Source organism: Pristiophorus japonicus, unplaced genomic scaffold (assembly GCF_044704955.1).
Source record: "Pristiophorus japonicus isolate sPriJap1 unplaced genomic scaffold, sPriJap1.hap1 HAP1_SCAFFOLD_630, whole genome shotgun sequence".
Classification (NCBI taxonomy): domain Eukaryota; kingdom Metazoa; phylum Chordata; class Chondrichthyes; family Pristiophoridae; genus Pristiophorus; species Pristiophorus japonicus.
The window spans coordinates 159,661-167,056 of record NW_027254542.1 but is presented as its reverse complement, the minus strand read 5'-3'; the positions used below and the strand labels follow the sequence as shown (position 1 = coordinate 167,056).

Sequence of the window (7,396 nt, the reverse complement as noted above, 5' to 3'; positions counted from 1 at the left end):
CTCTTCCAGGTCATCTATGTATATTGTAAACAGTTGTGGTCCCAGCACCGATCCCTGTGGCACACCACTAACCATCGATTTCCAACCCGAAAAGGACACATTTATCCCGAATCTCTGCTTTCTGTTAGCCAGCCAATTTTCTATCCATGCTAATCGATTTCCTATGCCTCCGCGTACCTTTATCTTCTGCAGTAACCTTTGTGTGGCACCTTATCAAAAGCCTTTTGGAAATCTATATACACCACATCCATCGGTACACCTCTATCCACCATGCTCGTTATATCCTCAAAGAATTCCAGTAAATTATTTAAACATGCTTTCCCCTTCCTGAATCCATGTTGCGACTGCTTGATTGTACTATTCCTATCTAGATGTCCCGCTATTTCTTGCTTAATGATAGCTTCAAGCATTTTCCCCACTATAGATGTTAAACTAACCGGCCTATCGTTGCCTGCCTTTTGTCTGCCCCTTTTTTTAAACAGAGGCGTTACATTTGCTGCTTTTTAATTCGCTGGTACCTACTCAGAGTCCTGAGAATGTTGGTAGATTATAATGAATGCATCTGCTAGAACGTCCGCCATCACTTTTAATAACCTGGGATGCATTTCATCAGGACCAGGGGGCTTGTCTAACTTGAGTCCTATTAACCTGTCCAGCACTACCCCCCTAGTGATAGTGATTATCTCAAGGTCCTTCCTTCCCACATTCCCGTGACCAGCAATTTTTGGCATGGTTTTTGTGTGTTCCACTGTGAAGACCGAAGCAAAATAATTGTTTGAGGTCTCAGCCAGTTCCACATTTCCCATTATTAAATCCCGCTTCTCATCTTCTAATGGACCAACATTTACTTTAGTCACTCTTTTCCGTTTTATATATCGGTAAAAGCTTTTACTAACTATTTTTATATTTTGTGCAAGTTTACCTTCGTAATCTATCTTTTCTTACTTTATTGCTTTCTTCTTCATTCTTTGCTGTCGTTTAAAATTTTCCCAATCTGCTAGTTTCCCACAAACCGTGGCCCTCTTATACGCATTGGTTTTTATTTTGATACTCTCCTTTATTTCCTTGGTTATCCACGGCTGGTTTTCCCTTCTCTTACCGACCTTCTTTTTCACTGGAATATAAATTTTGTTGAGCACGATGAAAGAGCTCCATAAAAGTCCTCCATTGTTCCTCAATTGTGCCACCGTTTAGTCTGTGTTTGCAGTCTACTTCAGCCAACTCTGCCCTCATCCCACTATCGTCACTTTTGGTTAAGCATAGTACGGTCGTTTGAGACACTACTTCCTCACCCTCAAACTGTATTACAAATTCAACCATACTGTGATCACTCATTCCGATAGGATCTTTTACTGGGAGATCGTTTATTATTCCTGTCTCATTACACAGGACCAGATCTAAGATAGCTTGCTCCCTTTTATGTTCTGTAACATATTGTTCAAAGAAACAATCCCGTGTGCATTCTATGAATTCCTCCACAAGGCTACCCAGTGCGATTTGATTTGACCAAGCGATATGTAGGTTAAAATCCCCCATGATAACTGCCATTTCTTTTTCACATGCCTCCATTATTCCCTTGGTTATTGCCCGCCCCACCGTGAAGCTATTATTTGGGGGCCTATAAACTACGCCCACCAGTGACTTTTTCCCCTTACTATCTCGAATCTCCACCCACAATGATTCAACATTTTGTTCATTAAAGCCAATATCGTCTCTCACACCTGCCCTGATATCATCCCTTATTAACAGAGCTACCCCACCTGCTTTCCCTTCTTGTTTATCTTTCCGAATTGTCAGATACCGCTGTATGTTTAATTCCCTGTCCTGGCCAACCTGCAACGTTTCTGCAATGGCCAACAAATCATACCCATTTATGATGATTTGTGCCGTCAAATCATTTACTATATTTCGAATGCTTCGTGCGGTTAAGTAGAGTGTTTTAATACCAGTTTTTAAACCAGGATTTTTAGTTTTGACCCCTCCTGCAGCCACTTTATATTCATACATATTGTCCCTTCCTATCACCTTGTCGTTTACACTTACCCCAGTGCTACTCTGCTCTGTTGCCTCCTGCCTTTTGCATTTTTTCTTGGGGTGCTGTGATCTGAGCTCTCACCCACTCGAACTAGCTCAGAGCCCTCTCCTGGGTTCCGAATACTCCTTGCATTGCGGCACCGAGATGTCATGCTTGCCTTTCAATTACACTTTGACCCATTAGAATTTTGCTGTACATTATTCTGCTGCAAACTGCAGGGGCTACGTCGCTTAATGGATAAGGCATCTACTTTGATGCAAACACTGATGTTATCAGAAAATTGCAACGTCAAACGCTGCCGTGGTCATTTTGGCAAAACTTGTTCATCTTTATAAAACCAAACCTCGTTCGCACTCATTAACTAAAGGTGAGTTCCTCCCAAACAATGCACTGACCTTTATTAAAAGGCATTGTTTCATGCTGTGTATATTGCTCACTGATTTTGCAGATAGTGTCCAACAAACCAACAATTAATACCGATAAATTATTAATGTTTCCAGTTCGAACAACAGCTTCGCATCAATCAGTGTAATAAAGGGCAGTGGAGGGAATTGTGATCAGATTCCAAAGAGATCCCCGTGAGTCGATAAAAAAAGAGCACCTGTCGAATCGCTGCGAGCAGGGTTCGAACCTGCGCAGGGAAACCCCCCATTGGATTTCAAGTCCAACGCCTTAACCACTCGGCCATCGCAGCTACACAGTAGAACTGCTTTAATAGTCGAATCGTCGGTGCAAGTTATCAGAGAGACCGCCTGCATGCTTGCCCGATTGGATCTCCCAGACGATGTGAAAATTAAATCATAGAATCACAGAATCTCACAGCAAAGAAGGAACATTTTCGGTCACAACTAAAATAATTTACATTTCGGTAAAAACTGAACAGTCTGGGGAGCTTCTTTCTCGAAAAACAAGTGAGATATATTTTTAACATTTTGAAGGTATTTGATCGAGTTGATGTGGAGAAAATGTTTGCTATGGTGCAGGAGTTCAGAACGGGAGGTCACCGACAAATTCAGTAGACAATTCAACAGCAACTTATTTACCAAAGAGTGGTTAGATGTGGATGATGCTACACGAGCAGTAGTTGAGGCGAATGGCACAGATTCATTTTAAAGGGAATTACCAGAGCACATGACTGAGAAATCAATAGAACAATATGCTGATAGGATCAAGTGAAGTAGGGTAGCGTGCAGCATTAACTCTCGCAACACCAGTTAGGTACAATTGTCTCTTTCTGTGATGCAATCTCTATATAACGTTATGTCACACTCATTTTAAACAACAGCAACAACTTATATATAATTAGCAGCTTGAAATTAGCGAAACGTCCAAGGCACTTCACAAGAGTATTATGCGATACAAATTTGACACCGAGCCACTAAATACAAATTAGCGCAGGTGACTAAAAGATTGGTCAACCAGGTATGCTTGATAATGAGGAAGAAAGTTGTACATTGCAGGTAGATATCAAAGCACTGGTCATGGGTTTAATGGAATTCAACCCGGATAAGTATTTGATAATGCATTTGGTGAGTTCTTATAGGGAAAGGGAATAAACATTAAATGTTAGGCCACTGATGAGTGTAGAGGTGCAAATGACCTTGGAGTGCCTGTCCACAGAATCCTTGACGGTTGCAGGGCAGGTAGATAAGATGCTTGTGAATGATAGACAGAAAGGAAAAGGAGGCGGGGTGGCGTTGCTGGTTAAAGAGGAAATGAATGCAATGATGAGGAGGGACATTAGCTTGGATGATTTGGAAGCGGTATGGGGGGAGCTGCAGAATAGCAAATGGCAGAAAAAGCTACTGGTAATTGTGTACAGACCTCCAAACAGTAGTAGTGAGGTTGGGGACAGCATCCAACAAGAAATAAGGGATGTGTGCAATAAAGGTACAGCAGTTACCATGGGCGACTGTAATCTATATATTGATTTGGCTGACGGAAATGGTAGCAATGCGGTGGAGGACGATTTCCTGGAGTATATTAGGGATGGTTTTCCAGACCAATATGTCGAGGAACCACCTAGAGAGCTGGCCATCGTGGACGAGGTGATGTGTAATGAGAAGGGACTAATTGGCAAGCTTGTTGTGCTAGGCCCCTTGGGGAAGTGTGACCATAACATGGTAGAATTCTTTATAGGATGGAGAGTGACACAGTTAATTCAGAAACTAGGGACCTAAACTTTAGGAAAGGTAATTTCTATGGTATGAGGCGTGAATTGGCTAGAATAGACTGGCAAATGATACTTAAAGGGTTGACGGTGGATAGGCAATGGAAAACATTTAAAGACCACATGGATGAACTTCAACAATTGTACATCCCTGTCTGGAGTAAAAATACAACGGGGAAGATGGTTCAACCGTGGCTAACAAGGGAAATTAAGGATAGTGTTAAATCCAAGGAAGAGTTATATAAATTGGCCAGAAAAATCAGGAAACCTGAGGACTGGGAGAAATGTAGAATTCAGCCAAGGAGGACTAAGGGTTTCGTTAAGAGGGGAAAAAAAGAATACGAGACGAAGTGTGCCAGAAGCATAAAAAATGACTGCCAAAGCTTTTATATATATGGGAAGAGAAAACGATTAGTGAAGACAAACGTAGGTCCCTTGCAGTCGGATTTCAGGTGAATTTATAATGGGGAACAAAGAAAAGGCAGACTAATTGAACAAATACTTTGGTTCTGCCTTCACGACGGAAGACACAAATACACTTCTGGATGTACTAGGGGACCGAGGGTCCAGTGCGAAGGAGGAACTGAAGGATATGCTGATTAGATGGGAAATTGTGTTGGGGAAATTGATGGGATTGAAGGCCGATAAATCCCCGGGGCCTGATTGTCTGCATCCCAGAGTACTTAAGGAAGTGTCCCGAGAAATGGTGGATGCATTCGTGATCATTTTCCAACAGTCTATCGACTCTGGATCAGTTCCCATGGACTGGAGGGTTGGTAATGTAACACCACTTTTTAAAAAAGGAGGGAGAGAGAAAAATGGATAATTATAGATCGGTTAGCCTGACATCAGTCGTGGGGAATCAATTATTAAAGATGAAATCGCAGCACATTTGGAAAGCAGTGACAGGGTCGGTACAAGTCAGCATGGATTTATGAAGGGAAAATCAAGCTTGACGAATCTTCAAGAATTTTCTGAACATGTAACTTGCAGAGTGGACAAGGGAGAACCAATGGATGTGGTGTATTTGGACTTTCAAAAGGCTTTAGATAAGGTCCCACACAAGAGATTTGTGTGCAAAATCAAAGCACATGGTATTGGGGGTAATGTACTTACGTGGATAGAAACAAAGAAACAAAGAAAATCGGTGCAGGAGTAGGCCAGTAAGCCATTCGAGCCTGCACAGGCATTCAATCAGATCACGGCTGACCATTCCTTCAGTACCGCTGTCCTGCTATCTCTCCATACCCCTTGATCCACTTAACCGTAAGGGCCATATCTAACTCACTCTTGAATATATCCAATAAACTGGCATCAACAACTCTCTGCGGCAGGGAATTCCACAGGTCAACAACTCTCTGAGTGAAGATGTTTCTACTCATCTCAGTCGTAAATGGCCTGACCCTTATCCTAAGACTATCTCACCTTGTTCTGGACTTCCCCAATATCGAGAACATTCTTCCCGCATCTAACCTGTCCAGTTCCGTCAAAATCTTATATGTTTCTATGAGATCCCCTCTCATCCTTCTAAACTCCAGTGAATAAAGGCCTAGTTGATCCAGTCTCTCCTCATATGACAGCCCAGCTATCCCTGGAATCAGTCTGGTGAACCTTCGCTGCACTCCCTCAATAGCAAGAACGTCCTTCCTCAGACTAGGAGACCGAAACTGAACACAATATTCCAGGTGAGGCCTCATTAAGCACTGTACAACTGCAGTAAGACCTCCCTGCTCCGATATTCAAATCCCCGAGCTACGAAGGCCAACATACCATTTGCCTTCTTTACCGCCTGCTGTACCTGCGTGCCCACTTTCAGTGACTGATGAACCATGACACCCAGGTCTCGCTGCACCTCCCCTTTTTGTAGTCTGCCACCATTCAGATAATATTCTGCCTTCGTGTTTTTGCCCCCAAAATGGATAACCTCACATTTATCCAGATTATACTGCATCTGCCATGTATTTGCCCACTCACCTAATCTGTCCACATCACCCTGCAGCCTCTTAGCGTCTTCCTAACAGCTCACACCGCCACCCAATTTAGCGTCATCCACAAACTTGGAGATATTACACTCTATCCCTTATTCCAAATCGTTAATGTATATTGTAAAGAGCTGGTGTCCCAGCACTGAGCCCTGAGGCACTCTACTAGTCACTGCCTGCCATTCTGAAAAGGACCCGTTTATGCCGACTCTCTGCTTCCTATCTGCCAACCAGATCTCTATCCACGTCAGTACATTATCACCAATACCATGTGCTTTGATTTTGTATACCAATCTCTTGTGCTGGGCCTGGTTAAAAGCCTTTTGAAAGCCCAAATACACCACATCCATTGATTCTCCTTGTGCACTCTACTAGTTACATCCTCAAAAAATTCCAGAAGATTCGTCAAGCACGATTTCCCTTTCATAAATCTATGCTAATCCTGTCACTGCTTTCCAAATGGGCTCCTTAATGATTGATTCCAAGTTTTTCCGCTTTATGGATGTCAGGCTAAGCGGTCTATAATTAGCCGCTTTGTATTTCCCTCCATTTTTAAAAAGTGGCGTTACATTAGCTACCCTCCAGTCCATAGGAACTGATCCAGAGTCGATAGATTGTTGGAAAATGATCACCAATGCATCCACTATTTCTCGGGCCACTTCCTTAAGTCCTCTGACATACAGTCTATTAGGACTCGGGGATTTATCGGCCTTTAATCCCATCAACTTCCCGAACACAATTTCCCACCTAATAAGGATATCTTTCAGTTCCTCATTCTCACTAGACCCACTGTTCCCTAGTACATTCGGCACGTGATCTGTATCTTCCTTTGTGAAGACAGAACCGAAGTGTTGAGAACTGGTTGTCAGACAGGAAGCAGAGAGTCGGGATAAACGGGTCCTTTTCAGAATGGCCGGCAGTTACTCGTGGAGTGCCTCAGGGCTCAGTGCTGGGAGCCCAGCTCTTCACAGAATACATGAATGATTCAGATGAAGGAATTGAGTGTAATATCTCCAGGTTTCGAGATGGAACTAAATTAGCTGGCGGTGTGATCCGTGAGGAGGACGCTAAGAGGCTGCAGGTAGACTTGGACAGGTTAGGTGAGTGGGCAAATACATGGCAGATGCAGTATAATGTTGATAAATGTGCGGTTATCCACTTTGGTGGCAAAACAATGAAGGCAGAATATTATCAGCATGGCGGCAGATT

The 7,396-nt window shown here is 43.0% G+C and overlaps 1 non-coding gene across 1 annotated transcript; it reads right to left on the bottom strand.

The window, feature by feature from the left end:
• Positions 1-2,645: 2,645 nt before the first annotated feature.
• On the bottom strand, positions 2,646-2,729 carry trnas-uga (transfer RNA serine (anticodon UGA)). The gene has a single exon. It is a non-coding gene; the product is annotated as a tRNA-Ser (tRNA).
• Between the last annotated feature and the right edge of the window lie 4,667 nt (positions 2,730-7,396).